The sequence below is a fragment of the Eubalaena glacialis genome, unplaced genomic scaffold, assembly GCF_028564815.1.
Source record: "Eubalaena glacialis isolate mEubGla1 unplaced genomic scaffold, mEubGla1.1.hap2.+ XY scaffold_56, whole genome shotgun sequence".
In the NCBI taxonomy this organism is placed as follows: Eukaryota; Metazoa; Chordata; class Mammalia; order Artiodactyla; family Balaenidae; genus Eubalaena; species Eubalaena glacialis.
The window spans coordinates 533746-550319 of record NW_026871455.1 but is presented as its reverse complement, the minus strand read 5'-3'; the positions used below and the strand labels follow the sequence as shown (position 1 = coordinate 550319).

Sequence of the window (16574 nt, the reverse complement as noted above, 5' to 3'; positions counted from 1 at the left end):
CCAAATTACTCTGTTGTGTAACAAGAAGTAATATAGTGTTGTAGATCAGTTATATTTCAACAGCCAACCAACAAGCAAACAAACTCATCCAATAACAGTCTGATTTGTGGTCGCCAGAGTCAGGGCGTGGGAAGGGGTGGGACTGGATGAAGGTGGCCCAAACTGCAAGCGTCCAGCCATAAGAGAGATGAAGTACCAGGGATGCAACGTAGCACATGATAAAGATGATTAACACTGCTGTCTCCTATACATAAAAGTGGTTAAGAGAATAAAGTCTAAGGGTTCCCTCACAAGAAAAACACATTTTTCTATTTCTCTAATTTTGTGTCTATATGAGATGCTGAATGTTCACTAAATTTAGTGTGATAATCATTTCATAACATATGTAAGTCAAATCATTATACACTGTAAAGTTACACTGTGCTCTATGTCAGTTATATCTCAGTAAAACTGGAAGAAGATAAATGAATAAATAAAATGGTGTTCCACTGAATCTCGAATAAAATGGATGCTAAATGTATTTTAATAGGCCTGTGCAGTTTTTGTATTCTAATAAAAAACATTATTGATTTTCAAAAGTGTATTTTGTAATTGAACAATTAATTTAAAAATACTCATTTCATAACATTTTGAACAATTATCTTGGCTGTTAGAAATGGAAATCTATCTTTATTCTTCCCAAATCTTGCAGAATAGCTTTTCAAAGGTTCAGAATTTTGTAAAATATTTTTTAATAACCCAGTCTTTTTGAGAATTTTTGGCCTTCCAAAGTTCTATAATGACACTGTTATAAATCTCAATATTATTTTATGAAGTGGAAACTTTTCTTTGTAAATTAGTAGCAAACATATTGTAGTTACGTGATTTGTAAACCCTTATGTATGTTTGATTTTTAATATCAGAAATTTTATTTTACAGTGTATTTGAATTGACTTCCTTATTATGTAGAATTCTATGAAGATAGGAACATTGTATTATTTACAATTTAGTTCTCATAAGAAGCCAAGTTCTGAAATCCTGGAAGCTTTCAGTAAATATTTGTTAGTAATTGAAAATTTGATACATTAATGAATAAGGTAACTTAGATGCTCTTTCTCTTGATGACACATTTATGCCATTGATTCCAGACTCACATTTTCTCTTTAGGATCAGATGGATGCTATATGCTCTCTCCCTTGCTTGCATGTCTGTGTGTGTGCGTGTGCGTGTGCATGTACACAGACAGGAGCACAGACACACAAAGGTTGCAGGCAACATCCCATGCTTTATAGACCCCTACAATACCATGCTTTCACCCATTAGACGTCAGTGGACTTTAGGGTTATAATGAATGTTTTTAGGCCAACAAAGTAAAAGCAATTTATCTGAAGAGGAGCCAGACCTTATCATGCAGCCCCTACCCTTTCCAAATCTGAAAAAGAAACTCTCCATGTCTGCAATGATTTATTTTATTTTATCTTACCTTATTTTATTTATTGTGGTATAGTTGCTTTACATTGTTGTGTTTCTGGAATGATCTTCCAACTTCTCGGTCCTGACATATCTATCTGTTCTTGGTGGGGAAAAAAAGCTTTTGGCTAAAAAATTCTGATGTACAAATAAACCCCTGCCTGACTGAATTCTTGGGATTTTCATGGGCGGGTCCACAAATTCTCCAGGACTAGGACTCTTGTGAAAAGTTAAATTTACTTGTAATTCAATTTTAAGTTATGAGGGGCACATTAAGTGAAAATATAAAAGGAATCAAATCATTGAAACACCAGATTTTACAGTGTTTCGAGAGAGAGGGCTTCTCACCTTGTGAGTTCATCAGTGTGAATAAAAGTTAAGGTTCAGCAGAAGTGTGTCCCACATTTATCACATTAAGGTTTCTCTCCAGTGTGAGCTTCTGGTGTATTTAAATGTGAGGCTCCAGCTCAACTATCTTCCACATTTATAACATATATAGGGGTTCACTTCAGGGTGAGTTTTCTCATGTCATCTAAGGTTACAGCATTGCCTGAACGCCTTCCCACATTGATGAGAGCTTCATGGTTTCACTCCAGTATAAATTAGCTTATGTTAATTAAATGATGAATAAAGGCTGAAGGCTCTTCCAAATTGATTGCAAGCATAGGGTTTCTGTCCTGTAAGAGGTCACTCATGTGGCGAGAAAATTGAGTTCTGTGTGAAATCTCCTCATATTTGTTTCATTCAGTGGGCTCTTCTCCAGTGTGAAGTCTCTGCTATTGATAAGGAAAGGAAAGACTGTTAAAAGTTTGCTCACATAAAATTCATTTCTTTAGTTCTCTACACATGAATTCTAGGCTGCTCCCTCAGTGATGGTCTCCACTAACTACCCCCCCACCATGGTACTTATATTCACATAGAGTCTCACTTTGCTGAATTCACATAGATTTTTCTATTTCGTAGCCTCTCACTGCCATCGTTTTCTGATTAAGTTTTAGGTCTTCTTTATTTTTCAAACACTATATACATGAGCTACATTTAAGCAACTGCCCTTTTGAAACTCAAGGTACAGTTTGTCTTTGAGACAATATGGTTCCAAATGCAAACTATTCAAAAACCTCTGCTGAGCCAGGGTTTAAGTCCACTTTCAGTCAGGTGGTTGTGCTGAATTCCTCTTACCCTAAGATCATGTCTCTATGTGGACAGCGGGGTTCATCCCCATAAACTTACTGTTGACCTTCAGATAAATGGGTTCTTCCTGAAGCCAGCGTCTGTGAACATGTTTAAAATATTGGTCTTTAACACAGAGAAAAGATATGAAATGGAGGAATATACCAGTAATTGGAAACATATTATAGGATATTGACAATTAGAATATATCTTTAAGGGTAAAACAAACGAAAAATAAAATGGGTGGGATGTTGGCGAGATCAAGATGAGGAAAAGCGCCGAAAGGCAGGGACTGAAACAATGGGCGCTGCGTTGAAATTTAGCACCTGTAACAACAGAGCTATCCTTTCCTCTAAGGCCAAGGAATATGCAGAAGGTTAGATTAATTAGATTGATACGTTCACAGAATTGTGGCACTATTGGAGGCATTTTTCTACATTGACTTCAACAAGATTCCAGAGACATTTCACTCAAAGAAACCTGCAATTGACATTACCCCAGTTCTGGACGAAGTTCACAGTCACATGTCTTGAAAGTCACTGATTCCTAAAAACATGCTGGACATTCTGGTTCAGGCTGCCTCATCTCCCCAAATGTCCGGAGGTGATGGTCGAGGGTGACAGTACTGAGAAAAGGCAGCTGTGTGTATCGAAAGCTCAAACCCTGTTTGACGTCAAGTCCAATGTTCCTCTGGGCTGACTTGGCGTATGCCTTTCAGATGCATCACAGAAATGGGCACACTCTGAATACAGAGTGACTTTCATGATAAAGGAGCATCACATGTGGGGTGGTGTGAAATAACCTGCACAGTCCACAACAGAATGTTAATTCTGAGCTGTCTATTTAAAAATATGTACTTGGGAATTCATAAATATCCCTGCTCCCCACAACTTTCAGTTAAATCTACAGACTTAGCACATGCAGGCAATATACATGTTCTGCCACTTATCAGCAGTGACTACAGGCAAAGCATTCCCCAATAAAAAACTCCCTGTTCTCATGTGGAAATTACTTTAATAACCTCTCAAGAGAGTTCAGTGATTAAATGAGCTGACATGACATGTTTGAACATAACAAAACCCAATAAATAAAAGCTACAGATGAATTAGTCATTCAAAAGTCAGAGAGCCTTGATGCAATGTCCACCATTTTGTGTGAGTGAATAGACTGTATATACAACTTGGGGTCCGCAGGTGCTGCCTACCTAACCTCGACACATACCATGCATTCATCACCAGATATGAGGACAGACGGGTTCAACTTCACAAGCCAGTGGTCCCGGGGCTGCCAAACTGTAAGATGATCCCCGACTGAACTTTCCTGTGGGTTGAGGTTCCTCTTTCCCTCCTCATTTCCTGGGACCTCACCGCTATGACTATCATTGTGTCTCCTGCAGCTTCCTCCTGTCTTCCTTGTTCACAGACTAATAGGAGACTCTCGATGGTTCAGGCCTCTCCAGGGTTTCAACTATGGCCACAGTTTTCTAAGTCTTCCTCTACCTACTATATCCTCTTCAATGCACCAATTAAGGAGAAAATGCTTTCTGTAAAGTGGTTCCAGTTTCTGAACAAAGGTTACCTAAACAGGGGGAAAATGGCTGGCTTGGAACAAGAATGAAAGGGAGTATTTTGTTTTGACTTTTTAGAGTTTTCAAAATAGTCAATTGTATTCTGAGAAAAGAGATTAAAAATTGGAAAAAAAAAAAAAAAAGCAAAATTGACTCCACTCTGCCCTCTGGGCCGGTCCTGCTGAAAGGCTTCTTCTTCTTCTCCTACCCCTTCAGCCCTGCACAGACCTCTAGCCAGCACCTCTGACCCTGGACGTATTGAACTTACCCGTCCCCACACCTCCTCCCCTACCAGGCCTTGAACATCTGCTCTTGCTCATCCTTCCACTTGTGTCCATCACATGACAGAGCTCACGGCATCGCAGACTCGCTTATGGAGTGAGTCACACTCTCCTCAAGACCATGGCTGAGGGGAGAGAAATACAACCTCTCATGTGCCCTCTTTACCATCACAGCTTTCATGGAGTCTGGAAAACGTCGGTGTAAATGTTGGAAAGGAAACGGTTGCTGTATTAGTGCTTGCCCTATGCCACGATCCTCACAGAGATGCCAGATGACAGGACTAGTGCTCGGAGCCTTGACTCCCTCCTGGATACACTTAGAACACTCAGTCCAAGTCTTGGAAACAGAGTTACCATTTGAGGAGAAAGAGCAAGTCCCCACTCACTTGGGGACACATTGCCAAGAACTCAGCTGCTAGTATTCTCTCTCAGAGACACTTTACTCTAAGCAGGCAAATCGAAGGAAAGAGAAGAAAGCCATGAGACTTGAATCTTATCTAGAGTTTTCAGACGTAACAGTCATGAATCCATAAATCTTTATCTGGGAGTGAACAACCACCCCACCTGCAAATGTGAAGTGGTCTATGAGAAATGAGGAGTAATCTTGTTTCCCAAGGCCAAACTAGGAAGGCTTTGGCTACTGCTTCTCATAAGGGAAATATCAGTATCCCAAATTTACTTATTAGGAACAAAAAGCAAAGAGTTTTTAAAGGTAATTAACGCATGATATTCCAAGTTATTATTCAGTTTCCTCCCTGACACCAAATGCTAAGAGAACCTCCAGTACACTGACCCCACTCTCCTAACATCTGTGCCAACTTGTCTTCATGTTTATTCCAAATTAATGAAATTACTTAATTTCAACATATAGTTATGAAGACCAACAATTTCCATATTCCTCTTTTCATATTCCTTCCAAATTCATTACATCTGCTTATCAATATTCCAATCGTGGAGGGCTCCAACTACCTGCTTCTTCCATGACTGAATCTAACTAGGATATTAAATCTGGTGGGGTTCAGAAATCGCCCAACATCTTTCAAATATCTCTGGCCATTGTACTATATCTAGATAATTAAGTCTTATTCTATGCCTCACAAATATTTCAGACTTTCTCCATATCTTTTGATTTTTAATCATTCTCAGTACTTTCCTCACTTTCCACAAGGGGAATAACCTTCTACTAGACAGATTAATCAGATAATATGAGGAAATTCTTCAGCTCACTGTCACAAAATCTGCAAATATTCCTCATTGTTGACTCCCAAGCCCATAGGAAGAATTGAAGAACCATCTCTTCCTTGGCCAAGCCCAATTTCTCCAATTGTATTCTTTTCTCCCTTACATCCTTGGAAACTTCATGTAATTGATTATAATTTAAGTATTATTTACCATGGTATTAAAATACAAATGCTTTAAAACACTAAAAATATCTTCCCTGAATGTTTGATATCATCAAAAAACACCAGTCTTTATGTAAAACCACACAAAACTCAGCCTGAGGGACTGTTTGTAGGTTAAACCCATTTATATAAAGACTGATCCTCTTGCTGCAAATTCTCTTCCCAGAATTGGCCACAATTCACAAAACAGTGAGACATCTGGCCCAAGGCATCAAGATTGCTTTTGGAGGCTATTAGAATATTAGCAAATTAAAGGAATCACTTATACTTTCCTTACATGTATCTAAGTGGTTAACCTGTTGAGAAGGAAAAGCTTGTGTTAGGGAAGTTATTCCTGGATTAGATTTATCCTGATTGGCATCCAGATTAAAGGAGTTCTTTCTTTATGATTATAAAATATATGAGGTTATCAGATGTATTAACAGGAGTCCACAGACAATTCTATGCCTGATTCTATAGAAAGAGACTAAAACTTTGAACTCAGGAGTGTGGTAGCTGCATACTTAAGTAAAGACACAAACACAGTTTTCCCCCTCATTTTGTTTCTGGTGATTACTAAAGAAAAATTTCCCCAGGAGGAATCAAAGTCATTTATTATTCAAGGAATTTTTAATCTAAAGATGGTTATTTAATTTGATTAAAGACCTTTGGTCACAGGCCATCTGAGAGTAGATTAGGTTACTGTGTACATGGAGTTTCTGTGGATTTATAATTCATATGTAATAGTCAAGAGAAACTTGCTTTATGACTCTACAGTTGACTTTTCTGCAATTAGTCCAGATAGGAAAATAGGAAAAAAGAAAAAAAAAAAAAGATGAGTAGAGATATCGTGAAATATTAGATGTGTTGCCTGTAGGTTCTATTCAAGACAACAGGATGAAGAGAGTTACTTAGCTACTAATTTAAATAAGGAATATCTGAGGCACTGACATTTAACCAGAAAGTGAAGCAGTATAAGTGTAGCTGGAACTATGTATGTGGATATCAGGGAGGAGATGAACAGAGACAAGAGCGCACATTGTAGAGATAAAATCGATGCTTGGTTCTGTTTGTGTGGTTCTGGGACGTTATGTCAATGACTGAGCCCCAAATAATTAATGGAGCCGCTATCTGAGACTGCAGACGAGAGGAGAAGTAGTTTTTATTGGGGGAGGAAGTTCCTGGCTTCTGTCTGATATACATTTCATTGTAGGTGCCTGCTTCTCATGCAAGTATGAATGACACCTCAGAAATGAAACCTAGCATTCGTTTTTATGCATTATTATCATAGTGGTAACAGTCAAAGACTGAATAATTATCACAGTTTTTGAAGATAGTGTATATAGTAAAAAGAGAGAAGAGGGCTACAATGGAGTCTTGAGATGTTGAAATAGTGTTGTTTGAGGAGAACTGCGCACAGTACACTAGGAGGAACTGACTAGTTTAAAGGCAGTGGGGAGTTTGCGATATCAGAGGCCCTTGGAAATATAAAGTTCCTGACGGAGGTCATAGTCCAATTCTGCTTGGGTCCAGGTAAAATACTGAGAAACATTCATTGGATTTAATTACGGAGAGGTAACTATAATGTTATAAAGGTTTATGTATACGCAGGTCAATAGTAACAGGGAGATCACCCCTAGTAAATCAAACTGTGGGGGGGGGGCGCCCAGAGATTGTCACTATTCCTGCACTGCTCTTTCAGTTTACTTTGGAAGGAGGAAATATATTGGGCAGGAACTAGAGAAAAAGAGGTTCAGAGATTTTGTTTCAAGAATGAAGAAACTGGAAAACATGAAAGGGAATGGACTGGGAAGAGATGGGTGTTTGTTGGTAGAAGAGCTTCAGTTTACAATTAATAATAAAACATTCTCCAGAGAGCAGGAGAGAAGGGGATATATTTGAGAAAAATGGGCTTATCCAGGCGTAGAAACGACTTTCAGTTTAAACAGGAGCGGCACCGCCAATGGGTGAAGATGCAGGAATAGGTGTTGACTTCATGACAGTGAGCTGAAACATTTCTTCAAATTATCTACTTCATCTGCATGGTAGGAGGTGAGCACACTGTTGAAAGTGAGAGAAGGTGAGATTTTCAGGGATTCAAAAAAAAGGGGAACATTCGAAGGGTGCGCAAAGCATGGGAGAATGATTTATGATCACGTCCTGGTTGGATGCCAGATATTTATAGAACTCATTGGGTGATACGTATGATAGATGCAGGCATAGGAAGGGCAGTTTTTTTTGTCATCTCTGATTGGGGTCTTGATCATCAGCTGTGCTGAGAGGTCAGAGAGACCTAAGAATTGTTCCATAAAACTCAGGAGACATGGGACTGATCGGGAGGCTGGGACAGTGCACTGGAGGATTCCTGTGTTGGGAGAACCTAAGCACGGTAGTCATTGTGTGAACAGAATGGAGGGGAAGTGTTGTGATAACAGGGAGGATTCCAACCACTGATTTGGTAGGTGACATATCCAGGTCAAACTTGAATCTGGGATCCACACCTCAACACCAGCATATTTAGGAATTTGAGACTCAGAAACAGCCTGAGCTACGTTTGAATTCTAGCTCTGTCATTTTGTAGCTGTATGATTTTCTCAAATAAGCAAAATTTCAGAACCTAACTTATGTTACTTGTTAAAAGGTAACTAATCTATAAGTAACAGGGTTGTACTAAAGATAAATGAGCAAACGTAGGTAAATCTCAATCACAGGGACTCAAAAGGAATATTTTCTCTTTTCAGGATCTCAGGATCAAAGGGTTGTGATCCACCCCTGTTCCTGACACGTTATCACTATTTGTCTATGTAGTAGTTAATGATTAACATTGACTTAGGTAGCACTTGACAGTTTACACATACTTTCCTATACAAAAATTATGAAATGAAGAATATTTCTCCCCATGACATTTAGTAGGACAGAACTCCACCTACTATTTCACTAATGTATCTGAAGGTGTCGACTAAATTTCACCCCCAATTAAACTTCACTCTATATTTGTTGAGCACGTCTTCCCTGTGTGGATTGTGCTACCCAACATTGGGCTTAAGATTTACGTACTCTTGCTGCTTTCCTGTGCAAGGGGTTTTTAGTCCTGATTTGTGTGACAAGACCTTCCAACAAGACATGAGTCCCTGGATTGTTTTCCCCACCATTAAGTAGATCCAAAGTGGCCTGGCCACATGTCAAAGGCCATGGAGGGCAGCAATAAGGTTGAGGCTCTCATGTTGCCTGATTCCCACATGGGGAGGAACCAAGGTGGCTGAGGGCAAGGGCATCCGGGGGGTGGGGGCAGGGCACAGCAGGGAGGGTGGGGGCTCTGAAGCAGTGGGGTGGGTGTTGGAGAAAAACTCCTGGTGCATTTGATCAAGAATTATTTCAGGAAACATTTGAGAGTGGTGTTCTTTCTGTGGAGTCAACATTCCCCAACTGATCATTGTGTGGGTTTCCTTGAGTCTGGTGTAAATCCTAGGAACGGAACATTAATGAAATAACTCTGAAAAAGTAGCTCTAATAAAAGTACAACATCCAAGGGTTTTCATTTTTTATGTATAAATGAAAATATTACTCTCTTGATTATGTGCAATAGCCTACACTGCCTTATTGTTGACCCTGGACAGAGGGGGGTTCACCATATCTGCACATGCTTGTGGGTTAGGTGATAGGGCTCATTCCCAGGTGAGTGGTTGGGGATTCATGCCTGGCGTACCTAACAATGCTTTAAATGCCTGGATTCTCTTGGTTGCTTTCTCTTTCCTCATCTTTACCTGCTCAGTTTTTCATCTGACCCTGCATGAGGATGCAGAAGAGGATAAGTGGTGGCTGAGTTCTTGACAATGAAACAACAGGTGAGAAGAGACTTATTTTTATTCTTGAATTGGTCCATCTTTTGCCAAATGGTCAGGTTTCTCCTTTTGGCCTGGATCTTCTAAGTGCACCCATGAAATACTAATGCCATTTATGTTCACCTCCCTGTTAGGGAGACTGATGTGGAAATAATCTCCTTCCATCATTCACACCCAATTGTTCCAGACTCCATTAAGGCTGTGACTTCACAGAACAGATGGGAGAGATTTTCACTAAAAACAATAAATACAGCCCTTAGGCTCAGTAAAGAAAAATTCCCTAATTACCATGTGAATGACTACAAGGGCCTTAGGTGTGTGGTGAACACAGGTGATAGTGATGAGAGAAACAAGTTTCCAGACCGGGGGGAGCAGATGTGTCATCAGGTGAGTCCAGTGTGAAAGGTGCTGGGGTGTAGGTGGGTGCTGGGCAATAAAGAGTCATGAGGAATTATTTACTATTTCTAATTTTTTAAATATTAAACTTTTTATAGAGTATATTTGAACATTTTTATATCTACAAAAGAAGATAAATAAAATTTTCTTCCTAAACTTCTTCACAATAACTCAGTTATCCTATGTGTACTTTTCTTTTTAAAGAGTTTCCAATATATTTATTTATTTATTATTTATTTTTGGCTGTGTTGGGTCTTTGTTGCTGAGCACGGGCTTTCTCTACTTGCGGCGAGCGGGGGCTAGTCTTCGTTGAAGGATGCGGATTTCTCATTGTGGTGTCTTCTTTTATTGCTGAGCACGGGCTCCAGGCGCGCAGGCTCAGTAGTTGTGGCTCACGGGCATGGCCGCTCCGCGGCACGTGGGATCCTCCCAGACCAGGGATCAAACCCGTGTTTCCTGCATTGGCATGCGGACTCAACCACTGTGACACCAGAGAAGTCCCTCCCTATGTGTTCTTAACCTTTGTTCAATCTTGAAAATTGAATGTAACATATGCAGATTATTATTTTCTTAATTGTAACTGTGTATTGAGGAGAAAGTGTATGATAAACAGAATGAAATGTAGGGGACTGGACAGCAAATGACAGATTAGGGAGCTCCAAACCCTCACTCCCCGCCAGTGACATCAATACAGCAACCAGGATTTGTCAGAGCAGGGGACCGAAGAAGTGTCAACAATGATTCTTTTCTGCTCCCACCACTCTCAGACCTGGCAGGAGTACGGATTACCTGCCAATATGTGTGTGTGTGTGTGTGTGTGTGTGTGTGTGTGTGTTTCTTTTTTCTTTGTGCCACATCTGGAGTTGCTGATTGAGCCTGTGTGTTTTAAGAAAGCAATGGCCATGTTGCGCTAACAATACAGTGGACCCTCTGTCGCTCTTGTGTCTTTGGGAGTTGAGTGCACACAAAGTTTGTAGGATGGATCCAGACGCGAACTTCCAGTTGTCCCCTTGGCTCATACCTGCTATACAAGGGGAATATTCTTCCCTTGGGATATCGGCTCAAAGCTTTTGGAGAGAAAGGCTGCACAGGTGTAGGTTGGGACCAGCAACCCTCAGCATGGATGACTGGGCAAACCAAGTGAATTGCTAGGGGCTCCTGATATGAGGAAACAGGCTGAGGCCATAGGGAGCCCAGGCCTGCAGAGTGAAAGTTCTACTTGCCTGTAGGTGGCTCTGGGTGTGGGTGGAAGAGAGACATTGAGGGGCTGAGATGCCAGCTGCCTGTCCCAGGACTGCACAAGGAGGGGGCAGAAAAGCAGGAAGTGTGGCTCATGTTTGTTTCTGACACACTCATCTTTCTGGCTCTTGACCACAGGCTATAAGGAGGAATTTATTCTTGTTTTTCAAAGTTGCTTTACCTATTCCAATCCTTTACTTTTCCATTTGCTTTTTTCAAAAGATATATATAAACTTGCTATTTTCATTAAACAGTTTGTCATCAACATTTTTTCCAAGTCAATACCTATAGATCTAGCTCATTTAAAAATATATCAATAAACCAAAGCACAAAGTGATAGTACTGTATTGTCTGAATGTACTTGAAATTTACTTACCTGCTCCCTCTTAATGGCTGTTTTCTAAATGTTCTGTTCTTAAGTAATACTGATATCAATATTCTTATTACACATGTATTTGCACAAATGTTCCCACCTACCTACTTCTTGTCATTTGACTTTGCCTGTGGAATATGTGAAGATCAATTAGGTGGTCAAGTTATCAATCGTTTCTTTTATGGCTTCTGGGCCCTGGTTTTTATGTTTTAGTAACATCTCCACTCTGCAATTACAGAATAAAATGTCATCCGTGTTTGCTATTGGTACGTTCATGGCTTCAGCTTACAGTTCACGCAGTCCATCCCTGCAGAATTTTCCTTGTTTACCGCGGCCGGCGGCCCAGGAATAGCGTGAAGAGCGCGTCTCCCTCGCGGCAACCTCCCGGCAACATCCTCCCAGCTCCTCGTCTCCCGTCTGCTGCTGGGGTCGCGCCGTGTCGTGCCGAGCAGCGAGCTAGCTCCGAGGCGGAGGCCCCGAGACGAGCTCGGCCGTTTGGGCGGCCCGCGCTGCACCCTCGCCCTTCGGCCTTCGGGATCCGTCCCGGGGACGTTCGAGCCGGTTGTCGGGCGCCACCTGGCGGCCGCTTTTATATCGTCCCTTGTCTCCGGAGCTTCGACGATCTTCGCGAGGGCTGATACTCGGCCGCCGGGGCCGAGGCAGAGTTCCGAGAGGCCGCCGACGCTGGTGGCGACTGTCCCGGTGGCTCCGAGGCGTGGGAGTCTCCTGCTGTCGCTGGAGATTGGGCTTGCAGGTTTATTAGGGTGTGACCGTTGCCGCGCTCCCGAGTGAAGTTTGGTGGTTGCCTGGCTTGGTCGACCAGCATCTACCCGTGCCCCTCCAGCCACGGGGACCGACCGGACTCGACCCGACCTGGGCCGCCCGCCGCGTTGTGAAGGGAGAGGGTCTTCCGAGCCCTCCGGAGCGCCTGAAGCTTGATGGTCCGTCCTTCTGAGTCACTTTAGGAGCGTTCATTTTCTACCACCTCGGTTCCCCAGCGTCCCACTCCGGAGGTGGGGAACGGCCCGGGCCCGTGCGTTGGGGCCGGTGGAGGGCGCGACGTGCTTGTGGGCTGGGGCGCTTCGGTCCCGGTCTCCGGGGCATGGGCGCTTCCTGCTCTCGCGGGATTTGGACGGGCAGACCTGTGTAGTGTGAGACCGTTGCTGCGCTCCCTAGAAGTCGTTGAGTGGTGGTCTGGGAGGTTCGACCGGCACGCCCTGGTGCCCTCTGCCCGCGGGAACGCCCAGGTTGCTGCACGTGGTCAGGAGAGGGTATCCGTGCCCGGCGTCGTCCTCCGTGTGTCCCGGTGGTCGTACTTTCGTTTTCCAAGTCTCGCCTGGGGGTGTCTGTAAGTCTCCTACGGACGTGGACGGCGCCAAGTTCCCGCCGGCCTTCCCTCTGGATCCCGTTCGCCCTAATTCCCAAATATGTTTCTCTCCGCAGTGCGTACGGCCCGAATGGCGAAACGAGGAGGCACTGGGAGGGCGACCCCGGCCTCCCCGTCCTCCTTCCCACGGGACGGCGACGCCCCGGCCAGTAGGGCGCCCGGTGCTGCGTCCAGGCCGCCTTGGGCATCCGGTGCGTCCCGTTCCCTTCGCCGTAGTTCCTCCCCGGCGGCCACTTACTCCGAGATCCGCGAGAAGCGATCACGGGGCTGGGCAGACGGGATTCCCCTGCAGGCCTAAGTGCGTCTACGGGGGAGCGCCCGGCGTCCCCTCTTCTGTTGGCCTAGTCGGCGAAGCGCTTGTGTCAAACACACACAGGTGCCCTCACCGCAGGTGACGACACGGACAGTCGCGGGCGAGAGGGGGGGCGCTCCAGGCGTGGCCACGGTCCCGCCTGGGGCTTGGTGGTCGGAGAAGCCTAACAAATGGGGAAATGGGGAGCTGCCTGTGGCGTCTGGTGATGGTCGTCGGAGGCCCGAGGCCGGGCGCGGTCCTTGGTGGGCGCGGTTGTCAGAGGCTCCACGAGAGAATCTCGTCCCGGAATGGCCTCTGAACGCGCGTGTGGACGGGGAGACAACCCGGAGAGAGAAATGGGACCTGTGGTGGACTCAGAGGGGACGAGTGCAGAGGGATGGAGGCGCACCTTCTCTGGCGTGCCATCCATATCTATCCCGGTGGTTTTCCCTCCATTTGGTTGTGACCTGGCGTCCACTGCTGCAAGGCCGACTAGATGGCCACACAGAGGTGTCGTGGCAAGAAAAAATTTCAGTGACTTGAGAATTTCAGAGCCATTAGTGTAGACATTGGTGAAATGAGAAGTACTGAGACCCACAGAACTGAAAAGTACTACTATTGTCGTTACTCAACATTATTGTAATTATTACCAGTTTGTAATTAACGATAAAACTGAGTAAAGTTGATCCACACAGTAGCTGATTGAAGATGATCAAAGAGGGGTTTCAGTATTTCTAAATCCTCTTAAATGGGCAGAGAGCAAGGTGGAGACAACAGGTTATCTGCCAGGTAAGGCTGTGATGGGTGTGAGAATAAAGGGCAGTGCTAAGAAGAAAGATTATGGAGGGTTTCTGAAGGTAGAAGAGGTTGGAAAGAATTTTTAAACACATGTGGGGGGATAGATCTGATAGGTTGCAGTTTAAAGAAAGAGAAAGGCTCATTGCTAGTCTCCGCAGAAGGATTCAGCAACAGAGCATCTTTAACATCTTATCAAATGCTCGCTCAGTTAAAAACACTCCACGTTATAAATCCTTTAGAAACATACCCTACACATTTGCTAGCAGCAGAATAATGCATGTCGAGGTTATGCATTGCTGCTTGTTTGTAATATAGATTATTGAATATGAGCTTTTCAAGCTCATAGACCAACCCATTAGCATTCTATATATATGGGCTTTACAATGGTTTTGTGTGTGTGGGTGTGTGCGTGCATCAAGAAAGAAAAAATAATCGACTTGAAGGGAGAGAACACATCATGTAGCTCCTGCTCTCTCTCAAGCCCACCTGACAGCAGATAACCTTACGACATAGGCATTCTCCACGGGGGCCATCTCTTTTCCCCAGGTCTTTATTTACGTATTTATTTTTAACATCTTTATTGGAGTATAATTGCTTTACACTGGTGTGTTAGTTTCTGCTTTATAACAAAGTGAATCAGCTATACCCTGGTCTTTATTGATTAGCACCATTCTCATAGGAGGAAGAATGGAACTCGGGAGGGGGGGACCAAGTCCCTCTGACTTCCCTGGCTCACGGTGCAGAGGGTGGGAGGGGCACCCCAGCCCCTGCACCCGCCCCTGGTTACTCCCTGCAAAGTAGGGGCCACAGCCTCAGCAGCAGAGCCACTCCTCTCCTCTTTTGCTTACTGTTCTCATGGAATATCTTTCCCCATATTTTCACTTTCAGCATATGAGTGTCCTTCTGAGTCTCTTGTAGACAACATAAGTTGGACCCTTTTTATGTCTAGCTTGTCCATCTTTGTTTTTTAACTGATGAGTTTAAGCTATATATATATATATATAAACTGATATGGAATGACTTTTAATTGCCAATTTTTCTGTAATGTCATATACCTTTTCTGTCCCACATTTTCTCCCATACTGACGTCCTTTGTGCTTACTTTTTGTACTCACTTTTAAAATTTATTTATTTGGCTGTTCCAGGTCTTAGTTGTGGCATGGGGGACTTTTGATCTTCTTTGTGCCACGTGAACTCTTAGTTGTGGCATGTGGGATCTAGTTCCCTGACCAGGGATTGAACCCAGGCCCCCTGTATTGGGAGTGTGGAGTCTTCGCCACTGGACCACCAGGGAAGTCCCCTGACTGACTTTTAATTTCCTTCTGTGTATATTCTATAGATATTAAATTTGTGGATACCATTGAGATTACATATAAAATCCTATCAAACTAGCTTAAACCGATATCAACATAATTTTAATCACATGCAAAATCTCTATTACAGCTCCTATTACATTACACATTAATTACATGTTATTAATGTCACAAATCACATATTTATACATTGTTTTCTGTTAATGTAGATGTACGAATTAGTTATTTGGGGATGCTATGACAAAATGCCACAGCTTGGTTAGCTTATAAACAGAAGATTATTTCTCATGGTCTGGAGGCTGAAGTGTGAGATCAAGGGGATTAGGTAAAGGTCTTTTTCTGAGTCATAGACTTTTCATTATATCATCACCTGGAGGAAGGGGTTAGAGAGCGCTCTAGGATCTCTTTTAAAAGCACAGAAGAGACTTCCCTAGTAGGCCAGTGGTTAAGAATCCGCCTTCCAATGCAGGGGACACGGGTTCAATCCCAGGTCAGAGAACTAAGATCCCACATGCCACGGGACAACTAAGCCCATGTGCTGCAACTACTGAGCCTGTCTGCCACAACTAGAGAGCCTCTGTGCTGCAACTACCGAGTCCCTGTGCCACAGCTAGATATGAAGCCTGGGCGTCAAAACAAATATCCCACGTGCTGCAACTAAGAGCCAATGCAGCCAAATAAGTAAGTAAATAAATACATATTTAAAAATAAAAGCACACAAATCCTATTCATGGTGGCTCTGCCGTCATAACCTAAGCACCTCCTAAAGGCCCTACATCCTAATATCACCAAATTTGGGGGTTATATTTTTAAACATATGAATATTAGGGGAAACAATCACACAATACCAATACATTTATAATTATTTTAATATTTTGGTTTTAGAAAATATCCTAGAATAATAAAAAGTGTAGTTACAAGTCAAAATTATAGCTTTTTTTTCTATTTGTCCATTTATTTACCTTTATCAGATAAATTTGTTTTCATATGGCCTCAAGTTACTGGTGTCTTGCCATTTAAACTTGAAGTACTCCCTTTAGCATTTCTTAAAGGGTAGGAATTATGGTACTGAACGCCTTCAGCTT

At 43.0% G+C, this 16574-nt stretch overlaps 1 long non-coding RNA gene across 3 annotated transcripts in view; it reads right to left on the bottom strand.

Moving 5' to 3' along the window:
* LOC133083669 (uncharacterized) overlaps positions 1 to 16574 on the bottom strand; it is a 47113-nt gene that overhangs the window by 13399 nt on the left and 17140 nt on the right. Inside the window, exon 3 of one of the 3 annotated variants that reach the window (XR_009699219.1) lies at positions 1798 to 2222. The exons of the other annotated variants lie outside the window; for them this stretch is intronic. This is a non-coding gene — a long non-coding RNA (uncharacterized LOC133083669). The remainder of the gene's footprint in view (positions 1 to 1797; positions 2223 to 16574) is intronic. 3 annotated transcript variants of the gene reach the window in all.